Raw genomic sequence first — 14987 nt, 5'->3', positions numbered from 1 at the left:
AGCATGGCCAATCCACCTACCCTGCACATCTTTGGGTTGTGGGGGCGAAACACATGCAAACACGGGGAGAATATGCAAACTCTAGACGGACAGTGACCCAGAGCCGGGATCGAACCTGGGACCTCAGCGCCGTGAGGCAGCAATGCGAACCACTGTACCACCGTGCTGTCCCCTGGAGTCAACTTGAGGGTTCCATGATGCATCCCATTCCAGTGGTCAGTTGAACATCATCCAGTTGAGTGTGGCTACTTGAGGTCCATACCAGTGCACAATACTCAGCTGTGGAGTACATAAGGGTCATCACTTGAATCCATAGTACTGATGCTGAGGCTCCTCAATTCTTTACCAGTTTCTGGATCAAGCTGACTCTTGACCTTGTCTTGGTGGCTACCTTTTTCATGTGGTCGCAAAGTATGGTCCAACTTCACTCTGAGGTAAGTCATGTCATACAAGGCTGTCGCAGAAGGTCACATCCAGGGTGCATTTAGCTTTCTTATTATCATGCTGAAATTCAGTGACTGTTGTTTTGTGGGGTTTGGTTTGAACCTCCATATCTGTAAGTACTCAGACACAATGTTGAGGTCTTTGTTCAAAGTGGGCTCAATGTTGTTGAGGGCAGTTTCTTGCGTTCCCAGAACAAGATCATCCACATATGCAAATTTTCTCAACCTTGTTGGTGGCATGCTGCTCATGCACGTGTTGAAAATTGTCGGTGCAGTACTGAGCGTTGTGACAGTCCATTGTTGAGCGATCAAGGTTTGTTGATTTTGTTGCCAAGAGAGACACATGCTCATTATTGCCCAAAGCAGGCAAAGTGTTTTGGGGCAAGGGGCACCCCATTTGGGTTTCAGCATCAAACCTTTAATCCAGACCATGTTATAATGTTATAAGGGCAGCACGATAGCATAGTGGTTAGCACAATTGCTTCACAGCTCCAGGGTCCCAGGTTCGATTCCCGGCTTGGGTCACTGTCTGTGCGGAGTCTGCACGTTCTCCCCATGTGTGCGTGGGTTTCCTCCAAGTGCTCCGGTTTCTTCTCACAGTCCAAAGATGTGCAGGTTAGGTGGATTGGCCATGCTAAATTTCCCTTAGTTTTGGGTGGGGTTACTGGGTTCCGGGGATAGGGTGGAGTTGTGGGCTTGGGTTGGATGCTCTTTCCAAGAGCCGGTGCAGATTCGATGGGCCGAATGGCCTCCTTCTGCACTGTAAATTCGATGATTATATGATTCTATGATTAAGCCAATGACAAGTCTGTAAGGGATACGCTGCTCCTGAGTTTCCTCTGAAAACCGGCTTCAATGTGCTTGTGAGGGCAAGAGCTTCATCGCAGCAACTATGTTTAGGCCAGAAGCCCCCTTGTTCTGCAGGGATCCCGACATTGATGAGAATAATATGTTTAGGAGTTTGTAAATTGTGTACTGAAGTGATATTGGCCTATAGCTTGCTGGATTATTGGTCAGCTTGGCAGGTTTTATTATGGCACAGACCGGCCTCTCTCACCATGCTTTTGGGATGCATCCTGATTCCATGTTTTTGCTGTACAGTTTCCCAAACCACTGGAGTTCCTTCAGGCCCAGTTATTGGAATTCCAGGGAATACCATCTCTGCCAGCTGCCTTCCCTTTCTTCAGCTCAACTATGCCCAATGGGGCTGGGGGGTTGAAGAGGGATCAAGATCATTCTCCAGGATAGTTGATGATGGACCTCTCTCACTGTATTCTTGTCAGAAGGTTCTTTTGTATTCTGCACTAATTGGAGGCCATGGAATTGGGGTAGACCTTTGATGCCTGTTATTCCATATGAATAAAAGCTCCAAGATGATGTAAGAGGGCCAGGCACAGTGACTAAAATGTCTGAAGTCCAAACCTTTAATGCACTCAATCCATTGCTGGCATGTGGTGAATCTAGAGACTCGAACAAGGCCTTTGTAACCTGTGGGCTGCCAGACTGATTGTATTTCCAGATCAGGTCCTGGGTCTCCTTTGTCCAGCAGGGAGTATATCCTTCCCTGAATCCTCAGGTATGCTCCTTTTGGCAGCAGGGATCAAGAGACCAACAAACTAATGTCAACATTCCGGGATCGCGGAGATTCAGGTCACCACTTTTTTGATGGCTTCCCTAATGCAGGCTCAGTCAGCTTTTGCCAAGTTCCATCGCGCGATTCAGTTTGATGAGATCAGAGGGATTTCAATACCGACATGGTGATGATGGGCCTATGTTGGCTGTTGAGGGAGTCATAGAGTGTTTTGCGGGGTGCGTGTTCCCACTTTGGCCTTTGAACACGATGGGGAGGGCTGGGTTGTAGCTGCGTTGCCAACAGGCAAAGTGTAAAGTTGCTCATTGTTTGTGATCAAAGGCCAGTTGCAGGTCTTCTACAGACATCCAGTCTGTTCGGACTTTGCCGTTAGCTTAATTTATCTCATAACCTCACGTAGAGTGGTGACTGTTCAAATCACCAACATTTACAGCCCTGTTTGCAAGAGCTGGTTTCTGGTCATTTCAAGTTAGGGACTTTACATGTTAGTGATTGCAGCTCCCTTATCTCAGATATCAGGTACAGTTAGGAAGACAACTAGTATGTTGAGTATTCTAGTATTCATTGCAAGGAGTTGGAGTATAAGGGCAAGAAAGTCTTCATGCATTGTCCAGGGTTCTGGTCATACCTCACCTGGAGTACTGTTTGCAATTTGATCTCTGTGCCAAAGGAAAACTATACTTGCCTTAAATGGGATGCAATGAAAGTTCAGTAGATTGACTTGTTCAATATAAGGGTTGTCCTATAAGCGGAAGGGTTCAGCTATTTTGGACTGAGATGTGGAGGAATGTATTGATTCAGAATCTTTGTGAATCTTTGAAAATTCTTAATGCCAGATAGCTGTAGGCTGCCAGTGGTTGAGTATGTTCAAGGCTGAGATCAAAAGATTATTGGACTCTATGGAAATCAAGAGAAATGGGGAACAAACAGCAAAGTTGAACTGACACCGAGGCTCAGCCATCATCTTATTAAATGATGGAGCAAGTTCGAGGGGCCTTGTGACATACTCTTGCTGTTCTTTCATATGTGCGTAAATCTATTATTTTTGGCAAAATGACAAGATTATACAGTGTGTTGGTGCAACAGGAAATGTGGGGACATTTCACACAATCTCTATGGTCTGGATTTTCTCCAAGTCATAATGAACTGGGAGCCCTCTAAAAATGGTTCCCACTTCCGGGATTTCAAGCCCGCTCCTGATGTTTCTGATTTTCAGGAGTTCCTTTTCAGGCTGCAAACTGGTTTGGGACTGTAGCCGGCACTCTGCACTTCACACCTAGCCAGATCCATTGTGGGGATTGGCATATCCCAATCCTTCGCAATTTTCATGAAGTCAGGACAGACTTTCAACAGGTTAATGTATTTCTGGACCCTCAGCCAAGTCATTTCTTGGCTGAGAGCTAAGACATCCATTAGAGTATTAAAACATCTGAGCCCCAGAGAAAACATTGCCTGACAGACAGATTTGGCTCTCTGATCAATGCTGTCAACTGTGCAAAATTTATTTACTCAAGACAAAGAGGTTTTAAGTGCTTGCACTATCGACTGTATTTTAAAGATCTGGCTGATTGACATTTTTATTGGGCTGTAGTAAAATGAATGTTTATAAGGAAGTGGAAATTTATTAATAATAGACTTTCTTTAAAAGCTTTTTTGAAACACATCCTCTTGTCACAACAGGGTCCTTTTGCAGAGTGGGTGAATGGGAATGGAAGTGCCATAGCTTTTCATGAGGAGCATAAGGCACCATAGGGGTTGGTTGGGGACAAGTCTTGTCATGGGGTCGTGAGAAACATATGGTTTGTTTGGGGGACATACCTTTGCATGGTGGGCCATGGGGCACCATAAGAGGTGAGTGGGGGACATGTGGTGGTATAGGTGGGGCATGGAGAGTGTATGTGTATGTGTGTGTGTGTGTGGGTGTGTGTGTGTGTGGTGAGGGGGTGTGAGGGGTGAGGGCTGGAAGACCTATCGGTTTTTATTAAAACTGGGGATGAAGGCCGACAGCATCAGAAAAGGCCTCATAAACAGCTCACATCCACACCCGGCAACCTCTGTGGCTGCCTCTGAACCTTTTCATGTGTCAGCTGGCCCAACTGCACTCAACAACCACTCCACCTCACCCTCCCCAATGCATGCGCATGGATGCACGTGCACACGGACACACATGCACCAATGAAAATCCTGTCCAGCTGAGCCGGGTATTTTCTCACTCTGCTACCCACTTTGAGAATGGAAATCCAGCCCAGGGGCTTATCACAGTAACTTCACTGTAGTGTTAATGTAAGCCTACTTGTGACAATAAAGATTATTATTATGCGGTTTACAGACTGGTATTAATGTTTTGTCATTCATGGCACATAGAAGGGTACAGGCTTCAGCTCTTTGGAAGATCAGTTTGCAGAAACTGCCTTTCTGGCAAGAACACAAATTAAAATTGTTGCAAAAAAAACCAAACTGGAATAGCTGAGAGAATTAGATCGTAGAGAATCATAGATTTAGATCTCATACCTAACCCTTTCTGTTACTAACTGTTGAATATCCTGTAATTTTCTCTGTTGCATAAATACTGAAACTCATAAACAACTGAAAGCAAACATGCAGGTTCAGCAAGTAGTTAGGAAGGCAAATGGCATGGGCGGCACGGTAGCGCAGTAGTTAGCACTGCTGCCTCATGGCGCTGAGGACCTAGTTTCGAGCCCGGTCCCGGGTCACTGTCTGTGTGGAGTTTGCACATTCTCCCAGTGTCTGCGTGCCCTCACCCCACCACCCAAAGATATGCAGGGTAGGGGGATTAGCCACAACAAAACTGCCATTTATTTGGTAAAAAAAATTGGGGACTTACATTTTTTTTTAAAAGCAAGGCAAATAGTGTGTTGACGTTCTTTGCAAGAGGACTTTAATACAGGAGCAAGGATGTCTTATAGCAGACGTACAGAGCCTTGGTGAGACCACGCCCAGAATATTGTGTGCAGTTTTGGTCTCCATAGCTAAGGAAGGATATACTTGCCATGGAGGAAGTGCAGCAAATGTTCAGCTGACTGATTCCTGGGATGGCAGGAGAAGAGAGTGGGTCGACTGTATTCACTGGAGTTTAGAAAAACGGGAGGTGATCTCTTTGAAACATGTAAAAATCTGACATTGCTGGGCAGATTGGGGGGGGGGGGGGCTCAAGAACAAGGGGTTACCGACTCAGGATAGGGTGTATGCCTTTTGGGACTGAAATTAGGAGAGATTTCTTCACTTGGAGGGTGATGTGGAATTGTCTGCCACCCAAGGCTGTGGAGGCCAAGACACTGAATATGTTTAAGAAGGAAATAGATAGATTTCCAGACAAGGGGATTGGGGAGAGTGCTGGTATATGGTGTTGGGATAGAGGATCAGCCATGATCATCTGGGGGAATAGGCTCGAGGAGCCGAATGGCCTATTCATGCTCCTATGTTCTATGTTTCTGAAGAACAGTAAATCATGTTTTGCATTTTATAGCTGCGTACCTAAGCACCAACCTCAAATAACCAAATGTGTCTTTATGTTATTCATCCTGTTTTGAGTTTAGATTTGTTAAAACACCACACATGAATATTCAGACATTGTCACTTCCATATTTTCATATTTGAGCCTTTGCTCTGCCGAGAATTTTTCTGGCTTTTGCTTTTAATGCTTCAGCGAAATACTCAACCAAGCAGTGAAGAGGATTAAAGTTCCAGGTTTTGATATCGTATTACAGAGCTCTTTGCAGCTAAATATTTTCTCTGGAGTGGCCATGGTTATTTCCTGAAAAATGTAGAACTCGGAATAAGGTGGCAGGTGACAGGATTTAAAATGAACATTGGTCTGGGTGAACATTGTGAGGGTAGAGGGAAGAATTCCAAAGGTTTTGGAGAGAAGTAACAAATTCAAAACTATGGAGAGTACCAGAATCTCAAACCCATTTAAAATGTAAGGGGATAACAGCGATAGAGGTAATGGGCTGCATCTGACGGGGAGTCGAGGGTGGGGTGGGGAGGTGGTGCACAGCTGCCAGTACCCCCAGAGGGAAATTTGGATGGAAGCCAACTCTCTCCAAATCTTTCTGTCCTGCAGCCATAACACGTTGTGGGTGGGCTAAACTGGTGGAGAGTGGGACTTCTGCCCCTCACTGGCAGGGGTTGGAGAGTATCGGGATCTCCTTACCCCATTGTGCGATACATCAGTGTCTATCTAGGCAGTACCTTTCTGTGGGACTCATGCAGCCACTACAACAAAGGGTAGGTGTAGGGGTGGAGTGTGACATGAGGTGGAGGAGTGGTTGTGGTTCTGGGGGCGGGGGGGGGCGGGGGGGCGGGAAACATTTGGTTTAGGGCTCACGATGGCGAGCGGAGGTACAAGCATGCGGATGATGAAGACGAACAATGGCAGGAAGAGGGAAGGCTGAGCGAAGGGATGCTCAACCCTGATAAGCCTGCATGAAAAGCTCAAAATCAAGGGGCTCATAAGGATGGATGAAGACTCCAGAGACAAATGGGGCAAGGATGCCTCGCAGGCAATGGGCTCAGGAGAAAGATGGTTAAATGGAGGGATATAAGTCTTTTTGAGGCCGCCCACCTTTTGCCTTAGTTATGAGTAGAAGATGGATTATTTGAAACATGAGAAGTAACAGAAAAGGCAAGCCTTAAACACGAGGGAAAGGGGAATGGATTGGGTTGTTTTGCTAACTCTGTTTATGGTATGTTGCATCGCATCATCTTGTCTGATTTCCCCCTCTTTATCACAATTAAATGATCCAAAATATCCTGGCATAAGGGCAGTTAACATGTACTATTCATGGTTTAGGTCAGAGATTAACTGGGGATTAGTTTATTTTGTATGGCGTGTGAAATTGGGTTGGTCATTTTGTATAGGTGCAGCAAATTAGCCAGCAGGAACTTATATTTTTAACTTTTTATTGTGAGGTGATTTTAGGATTTTAGATAGAAAATAAATAAAGTTTTCTAACGTTCAATTTGATCATCACTTTCAGGGCATCGGCACTCAGCTCAATCGCGTATGTGCTGTTTTCAATCTAGTATGAACAAAATTTCATAATAAATGCTTCGATCTTTTTCTGGAATAAAATTTCATCCTTCCAGCCTTGATGTACCACCAGAGGATCCACTAGGGCAAATCCGGCCCTGGCCTGAAGCCAGCCTCAGCCTTTGATCTTCATTTTATATCTCCATGAAACACTGGATGCCTGTGCGATGACTAGATAAAGTCACATTGCTGTCATTGTTCTTCTCCTCGGCCTCTAGATTTACACGGTTATGAAATATATTTATAGACAATCATTATATTCTTATTTATAGACATAACCTTCTATTATTTTAGTCCCTTTACATGGAGTGCAGCTGTAGAATAACAGACTTCTTTCAGATAGTTGGCATATTATTCAATGGTACAATTGCAGAATTTCTTTATCAAAAGGAAAAAATAACTGACTTTATTTCATACCATAACAATTTTAACTTCACCAGGCGAATTACTACATTATGTCCTGTAACTCATTTAAAGGTTACCCTGCATGTAAAGGTGTGCAAGTGTATGTGAGATGGGCGCAGGGGGGGGCGTTTGGCGGATGCAGGAACTAATTTCAAAGAAAGTTATTCTCTTGTCTAAGTAATAGCGAAAAAGTCTTTGGAGAAGAGAGTTCCTGTTAAGTATTCATAGTTCACCGATTACAATGCCTCACATACAACAGCATCATCACCACACTTTGGAAAGGTTGTGACGGTCCTTGAGATAGCACTATGAAAATTTACCAGAATGGCCCCAAGATTGAGAGATGTAGTTACAGGGTTATGTTGGAGAAGTTGAAAGCAGAGACTGGGGAGATTTGATAGAGGGGTACCCATGATTAAGACAGGTTTCGATCAGCTAGACAAAGGAAAGATGTTCCCATTAGCTGATGATACAAGAACAGGGGAACACGTATGAACATATGCGAGGCCTGGATAGAGTGGACGTGGAGAGGATGTATCCACTTATAAGAAAAACTAGAACCAGAGGACACCATCTTAGATTAAAGGGACGATCCTTCAAAACAGAGATGAGGAGGAATTTCTTCAGCCAGAGGGTGGTGAATCTGTGGAACTCTTTCCCGCAGAAGGCTGTGGAGGACAAATCACTGAGTGTCTTTAAGACAGAGATAGAAAGGTTCTTGATTAATAAGGGCATCAGGGGTTAAGGGGAGAAGGCAGGAGAATGGGATTGAGAAAAATATCAGCCATGATTGAATGACGGAGCAGACTCGATGGGCCGAGTGGCCTAATTCTGCTCCTCTGTCTTTTTGATCTTACATGCACAGAGGAGTGTATAAATTAGGAGTAGGAGTAGTGGGCCATTTGGCCCTTCGAATCTGCTCTGTCATTCAATAAGATCATGGCTGATCTGACTGAGTCAATACCACTTACCCTCCTAACCCCCAGATACCCTTTGACTCCCTTAGTCAAGAGTCTGTCTATATCTACCTTGAAAATATTCAATGTGTCTCCAGAATTCCACAGACTTGCGACCCTCTGATAGAAAAAGTTCTCATCATCCCTGTTTTAAATGAGAGCCCGCTTATATTTAAACTATGCCCTCTGGTTCTGGTCTGTCCCACAAGGGAATATATCCTTTCAGCATCCACTCTGTCAAGCACCCCTAACGATCTTAAATGTTTCAATAAGATCACTTCTAATTCCTCTAAACTCCAATGGATACAGGCCCAGCCTGTCCAACTTTTCCTCATAAAATAACACCCTCAATGTCAGAATCAGCCGAGCGAATCTTCTCTGAACTATTTCGAACGCACTTAGATCATTTCTAGATGTGGTCTCACCAATGTCCTCACCAATATCCTCTGCAACTGTGGCAAAAATCCTTACTTTTATATTTTATATATCCTAGGTCCAAACATGTTTGGCTGCTTCATCAATGATCTTCCTTCCATCATAAGCTGAGAAGTGAGGATGTTAGCTGATGATTGCATAATGTTCAACACCACCACCACTGACACATTGTGTACCATCCACAAGATGTACTGCAGGAACTCACCAAAGCTCCTTAGACAGCACCTTCCAAACCCATAAACACTACCCTCTAAAAGGACAAGGACAGCAGACATTTTGAATGGGATTTTCCTCCCCCTCCGTGGCGTGTTCTGCCAGTGGCTGGCGGCGGGATCTTCTGGCCCTGTTAATATCAATGGGATTTCCTGTTGAATACACCCCTCACCGCTGGAAAAGCACCATAACCTCCAACCGGTGTGAACGGCCAGAAAATCCCACCCATGGAAAACCTCTACTTGGAAGTTCCCCTTCAAGTCACTTACCATCCTGGCTTGGAAATATATCACTGTTCCTTGACTATGGCTGGGAGTCCTTATTTAACAGCATAATGCATGTACCTACATCACACGGATTGCTCCTTCTCGAGGGCAATTAAGGATGGGCAATAAATGCTGGTCCAGCCAGTGATGCCCACATCCCTTGAATGACTACAACATTTTCCATTCCCCTTGCAATAAATGACATTACATTTGCCTCCAAATCACTTGTTTTATCTGCATATTATTTTTGTGTGATTCATGCGCCAGAACACCCAGATCTCTCTGTACCTCAGACTTCTGAAATCTTTCTCCATTTATTCAATATTCTGCTTTTTTATTCTTCCTGTCAAAGTGGACAATTTCACATTTTTCCACATTATACTCCATCCACAAAATTTTTGCCCACTCATTTAATCTATCTATATCCCTTTTCTTTGCACACCTTACTTTCCTGCCTACCTTTGTGCCATAAGCAAATTTAGCAAATATATATTTGGTCCGTTCATCCGAATCATTAACATAGATTGTAGATAGTTGAGGCCCCACCACTGACGCCTCTGGCACTCCATTTAATACATCTTGCCAATTTGTGCCTACTCTCTCATATGTTAACCCCTATCCAATAACTTTTGATATGGCTCCTTGTCAAAAACTTTCAAGAATCTAAGTACAGCATAGCCACACTGCTTGTCACTTCCTCAAAGAAGCTGATAATTTCGCCAAATACAATTTCCTTTTCACAAAATCATGTTGACCCTGCCTGATTGCATTGAGGTTTTCTGAGTGCTCAGCTATAGTGTGGGATCTACCAGCCATGTTGTGCCCAAAAAGCAGTGTGGCGTGGCCGGTAGATGCCAGGAGATCCCACTTCTTGGATTTACCCGGCTCGTCCCACCTCGCTAGATGTAACCCAATCTCCTGAGACATTGCAATGTGAATCCTGCCCATTGTGAGCGGGATCACTTTCTGGAAGATCTGCATATTAGAGTGAGACAGCTAGTCTCACTCTAATATGCGTTTCTGAAATCTAACCAAAGTGTGGGATCTAAGCCCCTCGCCTTGGCGATCTTGGGCGAGAGCATTTGAGTTCTGGTCTCCACTAATGGGGACCAGATGGAATGGCACTAATGGGTTCTCACAGAGGATTGGAGGCACTCAGGTGCGTGTCCTCTGGGCAGGATTGTACTGTGGCACTGCTGGTGCCAGCTGGGCACCCTCACACTGGCAGTGCCATCTAGGTGCCAGCCTGGCACTGCCAAGGTGCCCAGGTGGTACTGACAGCTGGAAGTGGCACTTAGTGTGCCAGGCTGGCACTGCCAAGGTGCCCAGGTGGTACTGACAGCTGGAAGTGACACTTACAGTGTGCCAGGCTGGCTCCCACCAACAAAACACCACACAGCAGCCACTCACCTGCATGCCTCAGGACTTCAATTATGCACAGAATTCTCAAGGACAGTTCAGAAGCTTATATTTTCCATGTGGCAGGAATCCTGCACGGGTGTGGATTTTACGGGGTGGGGGGGGAGGCAGCCTGAGGACCCCTTTATAGTGAGTGATGGAACCATCAATTCACCAGACACGTATTTCCGATGTGAATCTAGGCTTTAATCGACTTACTTCAGAGCCAGCCTGTTACCTGTCGATGAACTCGTAGTGACCCAGGCTGACTCTGGACACGGGTACTTATACAGCTGCACTATGGGGAGGAGTCGTGAGCGGAACCAAGGGTGGAGCCCAGTACAAGTTCCTAAGTGCTCCCAGCACTACTCCCCCTAGTGGTAGGACAGCGCTACTGCGCTTACAACAACAGTGTGAATTAACATATATATATTAACATATATCACATTCACCACAGTGAGTTGGAGCTTGGGGGGGGGAGGGGGTTACGGACTTGCATCGGGGCTCGAGAGATTGGACGGCATTTAAAAATGACATCCTGATCTCTCCCTGCACTGAAGGTTTCTGGCGAGTGGAACTCCGCAGTGCAGGGAATGGGGCTAAGTGCAGCCTTGGCCACACCTTCCCTGCTGAGGCCACAGATCTACCCGGATAGTCATTATTTGGGGAGTGTTTCTCGGCGTCTCAGGGCCAGGAAACACCCGGCCAATCGTGCACGCTACGAGACTCTGACCCCATTCAGGTAGATTGTGTCCATGATCTCCTTTACAATAGATTCCAGCATTTTCCCTCTGGCAGATGTTAAGCTAACTGTCCTGTAGTTTTCTGCTTTCTGTCTCCCTCCTTTCTTGAAAAGAGGAGTTACGTTCCTTGTTTTCCAATCTAATGGAGCCTTTTTAGAATATAGGGGATTTCAGATAATCAAAACTAATACTCTATCTCCAGAACCTTTTAAGGTGCTGGGGTGAAGTCCGTCATGACCTGGGGACTTGTCAGCTTTTAGTTCTAATAAATTTCTATCCTTAACAGCATTTAGCCTCGGATGGTGCACCCTTCCCCTAGATTAGTCCTATCTCACTGGAATGTATCTTTGCTGGATTGTGAAATATCGCCCTAAATGTCTGCCATTCCATCTCTACCAGCCTATCCCTTAAACCAATTTTCCAGTTCACTTCAGCCAGCTTTGACTTCATGCCCTCATAATTGTCTTTAGTTATGTTTAAAACACAAGTCTTAAATCCATTCTTCCCTCTCTCGAACTGAATGTCATGTATCCTTGAATATTCAGGTACCAGCACTGTTATCTTGCAAAATTGTTTTTGCAATGACTATCAGATCACACATATTTATTTCTATTTGTGCTCTCAATTCATCTGTTTTGTTGTGAATGCTACATGCATTTTGATACAGAACCTTTAGTTCTGTCCTTTTTATGATTTTCACAACCTATGATGTTATTTGCACTCTGAAGTTTGTATGCTCTGTCCCTTCCTGGCATGCTCGGGTTCTCATTTCCCTCATTGCTGCTTAGCTCTCTTCCTTGTCTTTGATCGCTAATTTATCACATCTTATCATACTTGACCCCTTTCCCCCACTATTTAGTTTCAAGCCCTCTCTACTACCCTAGTTATATGATTCACCACAGCACTGGTCCCAGCATTGTTTAGGTGAGGATCATCCCAAAAGTTCAGCTCCCACTTTTCCTGAGTAAACTATGCGTTTAACGGTCTAATCTTATTTACCCTATGCCAAATTGCTTGTGGCTCAGGTAATAACTCAATGAACCTTTGAGGTTCCGCTTTTTAATTTAGCCACTAGCTACTCATACTCCCCAAGCAGAACTTATTTCCTTGTCCTGTCTATGTCATTGGTACCAGTATGGATCATGACCACTGGATCCTCCCCCTTCCACTGCAAGCTCCTCTCCAGCCATTACTTGATGTCCTGGAATCTACCACCAGACAGGCAACACAGCCATTTGGACTCTCGTTCTCAGTTGCAGAAAACTCTATTCCTCTGACGAATGCTGTCCCCCCTTGACCACTACATTCTTATTTACGCCCGCTGTTTACCTGGCTCCCTGGACCTTGGTGCCATGTTTAGTTTGCTCACCACCCCACCGTCCTCGCTTTGTCCATTCAGGCTGCAAGCGCCTGTTGGACATTAGCAACTGCTGAGGCCACTCCACTTCTACTTTCTCAATACCGTTAGCTGCCTCACTCGCAGTCGCACCCTCCTGTCCACGACCGCTGACTAAATTAGAAGCCCTTAGCCTAACGGGTGTAACTACCTCCTGGAATAAAATGTCCAGGTAACTTTCTCCCTCCTTAATGCACAGCAGTGCCACATCTTCCAGCTCAATAACTCTGAGCGAAAGTTCCTCAAGCTGTATTTACAGGAGACATGTTTGCCTTGGACCCCACATGCGTCCACAAGTTCCCACATTCTGTCACAGCACATCACATGCTCTGCCGTCTTTATTACATGTTAATTAATTTATTATTTTCCTTAATTAATTTTTATTTAATAAACCATATTACTCCCAATCGGCTTTTCTCTGCAAATGAAAACTTATAATTACTAATAAATAACACTAGTTTTCATAGATAAATGAGCAAAATATTCACCAACCAATCACTTACCTGTCTCCCTGTGACATTATACTTTGATTTAATTTCATAACGTGGTCAGTCCACAGGCTTGGTCCCTTCTGTTTGACTCTTGCTGGGTCTCTCCCGCTTGAGCTGCTGTTAAACTCTCACCGGGGGTGCGATTAAACGCCCAAAAAACAGATTCTTGTTTTCGGCGCGAAGAGCAGGTTTCTTCTCAGTGCCTGCAGCGCTAAGAACAACTCCGCTGTCAAGCGGGACTCTGTTTTTGTTTGGCCTCCGCGAGAAACGCCCTGCTGAGGCCAGACTTACCTTAATTTCCTGCACTGTTGTGCTCAGTGCAGGAAGAGATCGCGGTGCCGCCCCGATCTTGCGACCACCTTCGGGCTTCCCATCGCGGCCTCTGGACCCCCCTCCCAACTTACCTCTTAGGTCATTCTCGAGGCTCCCCCTCACCACACCTCATCAGGGCAGAGCACCCCAGGCCGGATTCCTGGCCTGGGCACCCTGGTACCCGGGCACCTTGTGAGTTGTGGAAGTGAAGACAATGAATGATTTCAAAGGACAATTTGTGGGCACTTGAGGGAGATAAAATTACAGGGCTATGGCGATAGAGTGGGGGAATGGGACTGATTGGGTAGTTCTACAAGAGCTGACCTGGACTCAATTTTCCAAATGGCCCCTTTATGTGTCAATATAACACTATGACATTGCTCTGCAACTCCACGTATGTAAAGGTTTACGGGGTGATTAAGTGTGGAGGAACCAGGCAGCAATTTGTCCAGAGCTGCTTTCTCTAAATCCTAGACATCTACTAGCTGTAACAACTATGCATCAATTTGGTTGCCACCTTTATTTGGAAGCCAAAATGCACAGGAAATGTGAAGCAATCTGGTTTTTTTGTTTGAATATAACAAGGGGACCATTCCTCTGCCAGCACACTCTATGCTTGCTTGCTTTGTCTGAACATCTGTGTTGCCATGACTCCTGTCCTAAATAACATGACAATAGCTTATACACTCAAAATAAAATTGAGAGAGGCACGGATACCAAACTACAGCTTTCATGGAAAAGGGAATAGGATCACAGAATGTGATCTGTGAAACACCAGTAAAACACCATGTAACAAAAAATGCAATTTAAATGCAATCACTCAGGGGTATAATTAGAAATAAGGTAGAAATCTCGGAATGAGATCTCTAAAAGGAGACAGTGGCATTCTTAATGATATTTTCTTTGTATAATTATATTTGCTTTATGCACTTTCATTCAGGCATTGCAAGCCTACAGGTAAGTATCTGAAATCTCATGTGATTATAATGGAATTTAACCTTAGTTAGCCACTGCACATAAAAGACCATGCACAGGAACTGAATCTCTGCTGTATCATGTTTAAGAAGCAAAATAAAATTTCATGGCAGAATATGTGGCCAAATAAAGCATAGACACATAGAAAATAGCTAATAAATATTCCTAGTAATTAATTAGAGAAAGGATGAGTTACACGGCACAATAAATAATTGTTGGAGATTTAAACATACTTCAAGAAACTATTTTTTATTGCTGAAAAGAGAGACATTGAAATTTGCCATTCTTGCGTTTCATCTGATGAGCGCAG

General features: G+C 44.7%; 1 protein-coding gene across 5 annotated transcripts in view; it reads right to left on the bottom strand.

Moving 5' to 3' along the window:
- Nucleotides 1–14987, bottom strand: part of cacna2d3a (calcium channel, voltage-dependent, alpha 2/delta subunit 3a) — a 1093156-nt gene that overhangs the window by 271882 nt on the left and 806287 nt on the right. The window lies entirely within an intron of this gene.

Source organism: Scyliorhinus canicula, chromosome 11, assembly GCF_902713615.1.
Source record: "Scyliorhinus canicula chromosome 11, sScyCan1.1, whole genome shotgun sequence".
Classification (NCBI taxonomy): domain Eukaryota; kingdom Metazoa; phylum Chordata; class Chondrichthyes; order Carcharhiniformes; family Scyliorhinidae; genus Scyliorhinus; species Scyliorhinus canicula.
The sequence above is the reverse complement of the archived record's forward strand: the minus strand, read 5'-3'. Positions and strand labels throughout refer to the sequence as shown.